The 13,000-nt window shown below is 43.8% G+C and overlaps 1 long non-coding RNA gene and 1 other non-coding gene across 2 annotated transcripts; both read right to left on the reverse strand.

Annotated features, from left to right (window-relative positions):
• Window positions 1-5,151: 5,151 nt before the first annotated feature.
• On the reverse strand, window positions 5,152-6,340 carry LOC130457021 (uncharacterized). The gene is made up of 2 exons (XR_008915955.1): window positions 6,042-6,340; window positions 5,152-5,471 (listed from the first exon to the last, which is right to left on the reverse strand). It is a non-coding gene; the product is annotated as an uncharacterized LOC130457021 (long non-coding RNA).
• An 857-nt stretch (window positions 6,341-7,197) lies between these two features.
• LOC130457721 (U6 spliceosomal RNA) lies at window positions 7,198-7,304 on the reverse strand. Its single transcript, XR_008917005.1, has one exon. It is a non-coding gene; the product is annotated as a U6 spliceosomal RNA (small nuclear RNA).
• Window positions 7,305-13,000: the final 5,696 nt, after the last annotated feature.

Below are 13,000 nucleotides of genomic sequence, written 5' to 3' on the forward strand. Positions count from 1 at the left end.
TCTCACTACCTTTAAAAAAATACCCATTCTATCATTAGAAAGCTTTAATTTTTTGGACTGTCTTTTGGTATGTTGAAATCTGTAATACAACTTGCTATTTTCCAAAAAAGGAAGGTATTTGATATACAATGTCATCTGCATTGCCCCTGTATCATCATTATTAGGCAATTCACTCAGCAATCAGTGTGGAGTGAGTAATTCTGGAGCAGTTACAGATAGAAAACTCTTCAAACCAATCTATTTTAAGGGAAGTCCAGTAACCCCAGTTGTGAATCTAGATTCTATAGTTATCTATGGCTCCCACTGACACTTCTCATCCAGAACCTGTAGAGCCCAAGCAGTTGTCAATTTTGAATTCTCCTTAGTACATTAACAAAAATAACAGCTTGAACCTTATTCTCCATCCAGCCTGTTAGTGGATGCCTCAACTTGCAGCAAGGGAAATGCTGGAGAAAGAAAAGAGGGCTGGAGTTGAAAGAATCCTTAGAATAGAGCCACACCCAGGGTAGAGCAATGAGGGCTTTGTCCCAGGGCACCAACAATTGCAAACTTTAGGCACCATAGATAAAATAGATCTTAGAGTCACAAAAACAATGGGCAGCTAGGTGGCATGGTGGATAGATTAATGGTCCTGGAGTCAGAATCCAGCATCAGATAATTCCTAGCTATGTGACCATAAACAAGTCACTTAACCCTGATTGCCTTAGTTTCTTCATCTGTAAAATGAGCCAGAGAAGGAAATGGCAAACCACTTCAGTAAAACCTCAAAATCAAATCCAGCTTCAGATACTTCCTTGCTGTGTGACCCTGAGCAAGTCACTTAACTCTGATTGTCTTAGTTTCCTAATCTGTAAAATGAGTCAGTGAAAGAGATAACAAACCATTCCAGTAAAACCCCAAGCCATAACTCCAAGAAATGATGCTTAGGTCCTGATGCAGGGCATAAAAGGGAGCGTCTCAAGAGTAGGGGTAAGGGGGGGGCAGCTGGGTAGCTCAGTGGTAGCCAGGGCTAGAGACGGGAGGTCCTAGGTTCAAATCTGGCCTCAGCCACTTCCTAGCTGTGTGACCCTGGGCAAGTCACTTGACCCCCATTGCCTAGCCCTTACCACTCTTCTGCCTTGGAGCCAATACACAGTATTGACTCCAAGACGGAAGGTAAGGGTTTAAAAAAAAAAAGTTGTTTCTGATTCCCCCCACTCCTCCCCCCCCCCGGAAAATCCTTCCCTTCCCTCTTAGAATCAATATTGTGTTTTGTTAAGTGACTTTTTCCAGGGTCACACAGCTAGGAAGTGTCTGAGGGCAGATTTGAACCTGGGGCCATTTTTCTAGACCTGGTTCTCAATTCCTGAGCCACTTAATTGACCAGTATCTGACTCTTCATGACCCCATTTGGGGTTTTCTTGACAAAGATACTTGATTGATTTGTCATTTCCTTCTCCAGGTCATTTTACAGATGAAGAAACAGAGGCAAACAGAGTTAAGTGACTTACCTGGGGTCACCCAACTAGTCAGTGTCAGAAGCCAGATTTGAACTCAGGAAGATGTCTTCTTGACTCCAGGCCAGCACTCTATGCAGGATGAAACCACCTAGCAACCTTCCTAAACTAGATAGTTACCTCTAACAGAGGGTGTGGACACATTCCTTCCACTTCCCAGACATAGGGATTGAAAAGGAAGCCTTCATTTTAGCGTGGGAACCATTCTGCCTGGCATTTGTTAATTGGGTATGGTGGCCATGTCTAAAGCTGGAATTCTTAGTCTGAAGTTGAGCCATGGATTTGTTTTAAAAATTTTGTTAAAAAAATGATTTTGATAACTGTGCCAGAAAAACCCAGCCCCCAAATGACATTTGAACATAATTAATTTCCTTTATAATCTTGTGTATTTTATTTTATGCCTTTAAAAACATGATTTTGAGAAGGAGTCCCTAGGATTTGCCAGTCTGCCAAAGGACATGAAAGAAGAAGAATCCTTGGTCCAAATAGATACCAGCTTGCTTTTATCAGGGAGACAGACTCTGGCTGCTGCATTCTTGCATATGGAAGCATCGATGACTTGATTGACACTGAAGATGGATGAGGGACAGGTCTAATGAGAGTTGTGAAATAGTATCACCAGGAGACATCCAGGGGCCTGGAGCATTGGAGATGTGAGTTGTCTCTCCATGTGGATTGCTCATCTGTGACTTCTGCACAGGCCCCTCTCTTGTGAATTTTTGTGGGGATGCCCTAATTTATGGAGGCAAACCTATCCATCACAAGCTGCATTATTTCATGAAATACCTTTAGATCAATTGTTTCCTCCAGCCTCCTAGAGGAAAAAGCATACACCAGTGGGGGCTCACAAGTCATCATTCTGAGTGGCTGTGGACACGCAGAATACCTTAATACTAGGTTAGCAATTCTGGCTGTGCCATATGGGATGGATGTGCCCCAGGTGCCGTCTATCAAGTGATTGAGTGTGCAGGTTGGACTAGATGGCCTCCAAGATTTCTTCCGGCTCTGAATCTAGGATTTCATGGCCCTACATGTCCTGAGAAATTTCAAAAGCCCAGCAAAGAGTGAATGAATGACTTTAGACTATGAACATTGCACTAAAAACATGTGGCTGTGAAAGGAGTGATAAAGACCCACCGAAAAATAGAATCTATACCTATTTATATACAGATAATATTCTACATATTTATCCAGACTGAAGAAATTTCATTGTTTCCCACATTGCCTGAAAAGTGCCTTGTGTTGAGTATCTAACTGTGTACCTGGCATTTACGCATGCAGTATTTACAGCAGGTATGAGCTTAGTGATGGTGGGATGGTAGATGGTCCAATTGTTTTCTTGGAAAAATGATTATAGTATATCTTTTGTGTTTACGGGTATAATCTTCTCTGGCATATAGTTTTTTTTTCCTTTAAAATCTTACCTTACATCTTGGAATTAATACTATGTATTGGTTCCAAGGCAGAAGAGCAGTAAGGGCTGGGCAATGGGGGTTAAGTGACTTATCCAGGGTCACCCAGCTAGGAAGGGTCTGAGGTGAGATTGAACCCAGGACCTCCCATCTCTGGGTCTGGCTCTTAATCCACCGAGCCACCCAGCTGCGCTCTCTCCTGCACATTTTAATGATATCTGATACATTGAAAAGGAGAATATCTCTGGAGTCAAAGGATCTGGGTTCCACACCTGCCTTTGACCCTTACTATCTATGTGAATTTGAGCAAGATACTTAATCTCACTGGACCTCAGTTTCCTCTCCTGAAAAACAAGGGAGTTGGACTAGATGTCCCCTAAGATCTCTTCCAGCTCATAATTCATGATCCTACGTAAATCCTTTAGAAATGAATCCATTAGACTTCTGCCCTGTGTTCGTCTCCCGAGTTCTTGAGGAGTATGAATCAGTGCCCTGTGGCTTGCTCATCCCTGATGGAGCTGATGAAACCAGCTGCTTCCAGGACCCCCTTTCCAGGGACATGAGTCACCACAAGCCCCCTAGAAGGCAAGGCTCAGCCCTAACCCCTTCAGCTGCCCTGGGGCCATCTTCCTTCCAGCAGGGGTTGAAGACCACTTCATGCATGATACGGATTTGTTTTCTTATGAAGCCTATAAGTGAAGGGCTGATGAGGGTGGTGGCCAAATTGGCCCAGACCCCAAGCTGAACAGTGGCCAAGTCCACTGCTGAGACCTGGATGGCAACACTGGGCAAGGCTCAAACAGAGCTTTTGGAATTCACTGAGATCCTCCCCAGCCCTGAAGGCTAGTCTCAACCCCCCCACCCTGTGCTCATAGCGTGACCAAGGCTGCTTGGAGGGAGCATATATGTCTCCATCAGCTCCCACTGAAGTGCTCAGGCTGGACGTGGCATGAGAGAGCCACTGCTGGGTCTATCATTTATTTAGCAAGGTTGTTGGGGAAAAGAAGTAATTTGTTTTAAATGAGTAGTGTGGTGTAACAGAAAGAGAATTGCCTTTGATATGGTAGGAGGGTAGATTTAGAGCAGGAAGGGACTTTAGAGGACAATCCTTACATTTTACATGTCAGGAAACTGAGGCACGAGGGGTCAGTGACTTGTCTAGGATCACATAGCTAATAGATATGGCAGGATTTGAACTTGGGTCTTTCTGATCCCTCTCCATCCACTATGTCATCCAGCTGCCCTAATCTGAGGGTCTCAGAATTCTGGCTGTAGCCCTTTCCTCCACTGTGACCTTTGACAAGTCACTGAATCTCCTTCAGCCTCAGTTTCCCCATCTACAAAATAAGGGGATTGGACTGGGGGGCTCTTCAATCTTTCCAGCTCCAGATCCCCGGTGCTGTTAAGACCCTGATTTTTTTCTTTTCGTTTGGCCCAGGGCCTCACTCCCCCTCCCCATCGCTCCTCCTTCCAACTCCGATGTGGCTTTGGCTGCCAATTTCTGCTTGACCTATTTACAGACCGAGAAGCCACCTCTGGACTGCTTTCTCCAAACAGAATGTTTTATGATGAACGCGTTCCCAAGGATTCACGGAGAATAGCGCGGCCTTGGCCCCGTTTGCCTCTTTTCTTGGAGATCTTGGAGGCTGGACGCCCACAGGGGTAGCGGCTGGAGGGCCTCCCACGGGCTTCTCTCTGCGCCCCACGAGCTCCACTCTTGGAGGGTCGTGAGGATGAGGGGAAATCGGCAGCCTCCTCTGGGAAACTGCTGCTGGGATGACTCGGACTGCCTTTCGGGGAGTGGCCGACAAATTCAGGCCCCTAGAGAGCAAAACTAGCCCCAGAGCTCACCAGGAAGCCCTCCCTGGGCTGCTGAGGCCAGGCTGCCCCTCTTCTCCCTCCTCTTCCCCAATGCCTGGAGGACCTGATCACGCACGGAGTGCTCACAGGGCGAGAAAGGGATTCTGGGGCTCTCTCGGCTGCTCGGTCCGCAGAGAAGTCACATTACGGGCTGGGCGTTCCTGGCAGAGGCACCAGCTGAGATACAGACAGTTTCCCCTTTACATTAATTCACATCACACAAGTTTGGCTGGGAAAGATGTCTTCCCCCTCGGCCCCCCCCCCTTAAGATGTTTCTTTATTTTTAACTATTTTTCCATGTTTCCAGGATTCATTTTCTCCCCCCCCCCCCCCCCCAGCCAACAAGCCTTTCCACTGGGTTGTACAAATGTTGTCACTTGATACCTATTTCCCTATTATTTATTTTTGCTATAGAGCGATCTTTGAAAGCCTAAAGGCCGAATCACATCCCCCTACAGACAGGTGATAAGGGATGGCAGACGTCCTTCTGCGTTTCTGCTCCCACAGGTCTTTCTCTCGACGTGGAGAGCATCTTTCCCAGAAGTCCCTCAGGAGTGTCCTGGCTTGGTGCACTGCTCCTGGGAGCAGAGACCCTGACACCGGATCGTGCCACAGCATATCCGTCTCTGTACAGTGTTCTGGTTCTGCTCCTTTCCCTCCGCATCTGTTCACTGAGGATTGTGTAGGGAATTCTGAAAGAAAGCTGCATCCCGCAAGCCCCACCTAAGTGAACGGTACTGCCTAGTATTGGGTTCTCTCCCTCTGTGTCTCTCCCTGTCTCTTGTCTCTGTCCCTCTGTCTCTGTCTCTCTCTTTTTCTCTGTGTCTGTCTCTCTGTGTCTCTGTCCCTCTGTCTCTGTCTCTCTCTTTTTCTCTGTCTCTGTCTCTCTGTGTCTCTGTCCCTCTGTCTCTTTTTCTCTGTCTCTGTTTCTCTGTGTCTGTCTCTCTGTGTCTCCATCCCTCTGTCTCTCTTTTTCTCTGTCTCTGTCTCTATCTCTGTCTCTCGATCTCTCTGTTTCTCTCTGCCTCTATCCTCCGCCCTCCCCTGACTCCTGCCCCCAGCTCGACCCTCCAAGGCCCATCCCCTTCTCTCCCCCAAGTGAAAGCAGAAGGATGGCTCGAGAGAGCGTGCTGTCGCCCTCCTTCAGGCCTGGCTGGGGGTGCCCTGTGCCCCGCCCCGCTCTGCCCTCCAGTCTGTGTATCTGGCTCTGTGTCTGTCTCTCTCTGGCCCCGCGCGTCTGTCCCTGGCGCCCCCCCCCCCCCCACACACACACCTGTCCATCCTGTCTGCGTCCACGGCGGGTCCCCTCCCGGCCAGCCCTGCCCGACGCCGTTTTCTCCTGCTGTTGGTTCACTGTCCTTGGCCCCAACGGGTCCTTGAATCCGGCGGGAAACCCGCCCCTTTCCGGGGCTGAGGTTCCCTTTCTGTCTCCCTCCGCTCCGTGTCAGCCGGCACATTCACACGATATACAAACGGCTTTGGGCGAGGTCTGTGGAACGTGCTGCTGACATGATGTGACAATTATCCATGGATGTAGAAGCATGTACACATGTGTGCTGCTGCGGAGACACAGCAATGGATCACACATGTGCCGGGTCATGTCACAATGCACATATGTGTGCCTACACGTGTATGCAGATAGACACATCACATACACGTGTGGCTAATTATTCCTCTTGTGTATCAGACACTTGTGTACATGCATGTACGCAGACAACTGTGTGTCTATCAGTATGTTCAAGTGGATTCCTCTATATGCAGGCCCTTGTCTCTATGCACAGGCATACATACATGTCCACACCACATTGGATACACATGAAGAGGTCTTTCTAGAGATAGTATGTGAACTTTAAACACATGCTTACACATGTGTGCATGCCTAGACATATGGGTATAAATGCCTCATATACATATGAATTCCTTCATACACTGGGCATTAATTTGAGGCAGAAGAGCAGAGCTAAGAGTAAGGAAATGGGGGTTAAATGACTTGTCCAAGGTCACACAGCTAAGAGATGTCTGAGTCCAGATTTGAACCTAGGACCTCCACCCTCCAGGCTTGGCTCTCTATTCACTTAGCTTATCCACCCCATAAATATATCAAATGCATTTCTTAGATATACATATGTGTCTATGTGCATATAATGTAATTATACATGCACACCGCACAAATGCATGCTTATGCCACACATGTAGAAATAGACATATATATCTATGCCTTTACAGTACATTATTCTATATTCTTGCACATATATGTACAATGCACTGCACCTACTTGTGAGCCCCATGCATGTAGGCACCCTGCATTTAGACATACATACACGAATGTGCCTCTATCTAGAGATAAAATTGATTTTCTATTTGCATGTAAATGGACACACATGTGTCCTGTGGTACAAGTATGTCCACGTGGATAACCCACATATAATTTATGTGTGGAACACTTCACAAATATATGGATCATCTTTGTGTAGAGGCCGGGCTCGTCTTCTCTGGATCATCCCAATTTTAGTATCTGTGCTGCCAGAGCGAGCACCTACACATAATTTATAATGACACGTGTGTGGATAGGTTTGGGTTTGAGTAAATGCAATTTTACTGTTGACAAAACAAATGCTGCTCATGAGGGTAAAAGGGCTGGAGAGCACTTGAGTGAAGGTCAGGGAAAAGGCAGTTTTAGAACCCACCCTGGAGTCTTAAGAAGTTCTAAAGAAGGTCAATACCTGTGACAGCAACATACCAGAGAGCTAGGAGTGTGGTCTACCAAAAAGAAAACAAAAACAAGTCTGATGTGTTCATCAGGGTAGCAGAATATGCCCCAAAGGAAATCATATTACACGTCAGGTTTTCCATGTAAGTCAACCTTGTGTTGTATGTGTATCTATATATCTATATCTATATCTGTCTCTATCTCTATGTCTATATATCTATATCTATATCTATTTCTATCTCTGTCTATCTCTATATCTGTCTCTATCTCTATCTCTATGTCTATATCTAATCTGTCTCTACCTCTATGTCTATATCTGTCTATATCTCTATGTCTATATCTATGTCTATATCTATATCTATATCTGTCTCTATCTCTATGTCTATATATCTATATCTGTTTCTATCTCTGTCTATATCTATATCTGTCTCTATCTCTATGTCTATATCTATATCTGTCTCTATCTCTATGTCTATATCTATATCTGTCTATATCTCTATGTCTATATCTATATCTGTCTCTATCTCTGTGTCTATATCTATCTGTCTCTATCTCTATGTCTATATCTATATCTGTCTATATCTCTATGTCTATATCTATATCTGTCTCTATCTCTGTGTCTATATATCTATATCTGTCTCTTTCTCTATGTCTATATCTTCATCTATGTCTATATCTACATCTATCTATATCTGTCTATATCTATGTCTATGTCTATGTCTACGTCTATATCTGCATACCACCTTCATCTTCCTAAGTTCAAATCTGGCTTCAGACACTTATTAGCTGTGTGACCCTGGACAAGTCATTAAACCCCCATTGCCTAACCCAGTATTGATTCTAAGACAGAAGGTAAGGGTTTAAAAAAAGAAAAAAAAAGACCATCTAAGCTGATCTTCTTATTTTACAGAGAAGGCAAATGAAATCCGGAGAGGAGTGACTTGTCCAGGGTCACACAATGGTTAGTGGCAGAGCTGGGATTGGAACTCAGTCATTTGACTCCAAATCCAGTGTTCTCACCACAGCACCATGGTTGTGCTTTTCACTGTTGTGATTTGCGTCTTTCAGACAATGCCCAGCTCACTCTGTGCCAATGACTGAAAAAGAGTTTGTTCTGTGGAGCCTTCTGATGGAGGGGCTGGGAGAGGGGAGTTGCTTTTTTTTAATTAATGAATTTTTAAAGGTTAAAAATAAACACAAGAAGAATATTGTGACTTCTGATAAATTACAATTTGTCTGGGTTTATTTCTCCATCTATAAGGTCCTGCCAGTGAACGTCTTGCATCACACGAGCATTTATAGAACTGGAAGGGAACTCAATAGGTCATCTGGTCTGACCCTCTGCCTCTGTGAAGCAAATGAAGGGCCAAATCATCCCAGAGAGGAATGTTTGGTCTGTTTAGTCTCCTTAAAGTCCCAGAGGATGGGAAATTTTACAGTTTTTCTAGCTGGCACATCCCAATGTTCTGTCACCTGCAGGGATGAGAAATTGGTTCTTGTATTCACTTGAAATTTCTGTTTTCTTTTAAGTCCATCTGTCCTTGTTGGGGCTCATGGGAAAAGGTGCCCAGAAGCTTGGTTGGATTAAAATACCAACTAGGATGTCCCTGTATCAGAAGGTTCCCCCCTTCCCTCATCCCCAGACCCTAGTCCCCCCCAGAGAGATAGAGAGACACTCTCCTGGGAAGCTATTTACTTTACACTCCACTTGGCTTCTTGCTGAAACTTGGCTGGGGTTCCCCAATGACTAATTTATGCCCTTGAACCTTGAAGATAATTCTGTTGACCTTGTCTACAGTCTAAATCAACCCATACGACTTCAAAAGATGGAAGAGACTTTAAAAATGAGCCAATCCAGTTCTCTTGTTTTAGAGACAAAGAAATAGACCAGAAATATTTTCCCCCCAAACACAGCATAGGTAATTAGTGCCAGAATCAGGATTTGATGCTAGGTCCTGACTTCAAATCCAACATGGATTCTGCTGCACCAAATGGCTCATTTTCTGTCTCAGGGTGTTTTGTTATTCTCTTCTGTACCCTTAAGGTTCTTCTTTTTTTTCTTCAAGAAAGCTAGTCTTGGTGTCAGGAAAGATGTAAGTTCACATCCTACATCTGCCTTATTAGCTAGGTGACCTTGGGCAAGTCACCTAAATTCTCCCTAAGGCTTGGTTATTAATCTATAAAATGGAACAAATAGTGAAAGCTAACCAGAAAATTAACTAAAATTGTTCCATCTGGGACATGCAGAACAAAATATTCCTGTAAGTTGACTGTAAATCATGATGTCAAAGTAATACAAGAAATTAAAACAAATAGGTGGGGAAATGAGTCATCATAATGGCATTTAATCAAAGAAGTGTATTATGTTAAATTTTTGTACCCTCCAAATCAGTGGCTTTCCAATTTTTTGTTCTCAGCACTCCTTTATGCTCTTTAAATTTTCCCCCCAATTTTTAAAATAACAATTTCCCACATATGTTTTCTGAAGGTATTTTTCAAATTGTCTCTCTCCCTTCCTTCCCTACCCCCTCTCAGAGATGATAAGCAATTTGTTCTGGGTTATACATATATTATCATGCAAAACATACTTCCATATTGTTCATTGTTGTAAGAGAATACTCATAAAAACCAAAGTCTCCAAATAAACTAAAGTGGAAAATTGTATGCTTTGATCTGCATTCCAGCTTTAACAGTTTTTTTCTCTGGAGGTAGACAGCATCCTTTGTCTTCAGTCCCTCAGAATTGTCTTGGATCATTGTAATGCTAAGAGTAGCTAAGTCTTTCCCAGTTGATCATCCCACAATAATGCTGTTACTATGTACAACGTTCTCCTGGTTCTGCTTATTTCACTCTGCATCAGTTCATGCAGATCTTTCCAGTTTTTTCTGAAACTCCTTCACACTCTTAAAAATTATTGATTACTTCAAAGAGCTTTTGTTTGTGTGAGTTACATCTATCAATATTTATTGAATATTGATATTTTGATACCTGAATTTTTGATATTTGAATCCTGAATATTGATGATTTAGAAATAAAAATGAATGAAAATATTTACATAAAACAGGTTTTATGAATAAGACCCTACATTTTTCAAAACAAAAAAGTGAGTGAGAAGAGTAGTATTACTTTATATTTCTGGAACTCTAATGTCTGTTTATATAGAGGCCAGATTCTTATTTCTGCTTCTGTATTCAAAGAATTGCAATATGTAATTTTGTTGGGGCATCAAAAGAAAATCCAGTCTCACACAGACATGTAGTCAGGAAAGGAACTGGGATTTTCTAGGCAAAGATACTAGAGTGGTTTGCCATTTCCTTCTCCATATCATTTTACAGATAAGGAAACTGAGGCCAACAGGGTTATAACTTGTCAAGGGTCACATAACTAGTAAGTGTCTGAGGCTGGGTTTGAATTCAGGTTTTCCTGACTCCAGGCTTGGCACTTTCTCTATTTTATTATTTCCTTCTATGATTAGGTACCAGAAACATATGAGCAAAACCATTAAGTCCAGTCACATCTGCAGAGCTGTTCATCTGTAAAGCAAAAGTACAATTCTTCAAATGGGATATTAACTCAGCCTGTGTGTTTTGCAACTAGAACGCTGGTTTTCTAGTCACATAACCTCTGGAAAATGTCACTGTTCATTCTTGAAAGAATGAGCAAAAAAGGAAATAATATTTTCGTGTTATTATGAAAATAGTTTTGACCTCATGGACCTCCTGAAAGGGTCTCACAGGAAATCACACTTTGAGAATCTCTGCTCTAAATGTCAGTAGCCTGGGACAAAGTCCTAGTCATTATGGCCTAGTTATGACCTGTGCTTTTGTAAGGTAAAGTGGGTTAACTTTGCAATCCTTCACGTGCTATAAAAATGCCAGCTATTGCCATTGTTGTTAGTGGCAACCAAATGAAAGCAAAAGAAAGCAAAGCTCTTGTAATAAATAAGCGTAGTCACTCGAAACAAATTTCTACACTGGTCCTATCTGAAAATTTCCCTCTTTCCTTCTGGAATTAGGGAGCATGCTCAATCATCCCATCTCCTAGAACCCATTGCATTGATCAGGTTCTCAAGTCTCTCAATATCATTTGTCTTTAAATGTTGTTTTTCTTGTATAAATTGTTCTCCTGGTTCTACTCACTTTACTTTGCATCAGTTCATACAAGTCTTCCTAGATTTCCCTGAAATGATTCCTTTCATCATTTGAGTCAGTTAGTAAACATTTATGAAGCACCTGCTGTGTACCAAGGCACAACACCAAGCATTAGGGTGTCCAAAAAGAGGGCAAAAGATAGTCCCTACCTTCAAAGAGCTCCCAGTTACTTACAACCATTGATCGTAATTTGTTCAGGCATTCCCCAGTAGGCTGGCACTCCTTAATTTATTAGTTCTTCACCACTGCAGAAATGATATAAAAAGGGCTCTTTTCCACTTTCTTTGAACTCTTTGGCATATTGACTTGCAGCAATATTTCCAGATCAAAGACTATACCCAGTTTAGTGGCTTTGGGGGCATCTTTCCAAATTACTTTTCAAAATGGCGGGCAATTAAATTTGACAGGCATTTATTATCTGTCCCCTATGTGCCAAACACTGTGTGATGCACTGGAGATACAGATACAAAGAACAAAGCAATCCCTATCTGAGAAGGGCTGGCACTGTCACCTTTCTGCACTGTGCCTCTCAGCTAAAGGAAGGGACAGATGTTTTCTCCAGTGCCTCAAAGATTCAGCCAGTAGGGTTGGATAAGAATGCTTTCAAATGGATTTTCTCTCCCCTCCTTCAGCTCCCTCCCATGCAAATCCAGTGCAGGCTTGTCCAGACTCTGCCCTCCAGCAGTTGGCAAAAGTCTGAAGGGTGCCTGGTGAAGTGTCTGTGGGAAGCTGATTTTTGTATCCTTCCCCCCCACTCCCCAAGAGGCAAGGAGTGGGGCTGAGAGGACTGGAAGGTAAGGAGGCATCAAGCCAATAATGGGCCCATTCTGGTCTTCTAGAGGCACCATCTTCTCACATAGTTGCAGCAAGCTGGAAAAAAAACAACAACGAGAAACTGAGGACTCCAAGAACAAAAGAAAAGGGGACCTTTGCTATAGCCTTTCTCTGCTGTGTCTTAGTGACCTTTGGGTACCATGCCATGGGCTAGATCTTTCCTTTGACGTATCCTCCATCTAGGATCCCTGGGTGGCCCAACCCTACAGCCCTTCTCCAGTTGTTCTCTACTCCTTCCCTCACCTTTATGTGTCCTACCCAGCCCTCCACTCCCACCCCTTGTCTGTCTTCTCCCATTGGCCAAACCTTGTAATCACCAAAGCACAGGGAGAGGAGTGTGCACACTTTCGGTAACGGTTTCATCATCCAGGAGACAGTGAGAAGCTGTCTTCCTTGGGTGAAGGTAATTAACTGGTCCACCTGAAGGCCTTTCAAGTTAGGGCAAGAGGCCTGCCCCCAGGAACATTCAGGAGAGAAAGCTCTGCTGGTCTGCTTTCTCACCCAGCAGGTTCTAAGAGCAGTCCCTGGAGCAGGGGC

The sequence above is a fragment of the Monodelphis domestica genome, chromosome 2 (assembly GCF_027887165.1).
Source record: "Monodelphis domestica isolate mMonDom1 chromosome 2, mMonDom1.pri, whole genome shotgun sequence".
NCBI classification, from domain to species: domain Eukaryota; kingdom Metazoa; phylum Chordata; class Mammalia; order Didelphimorphia; family Didelphidae; genus Monodelphis; species Monodelphis domestica.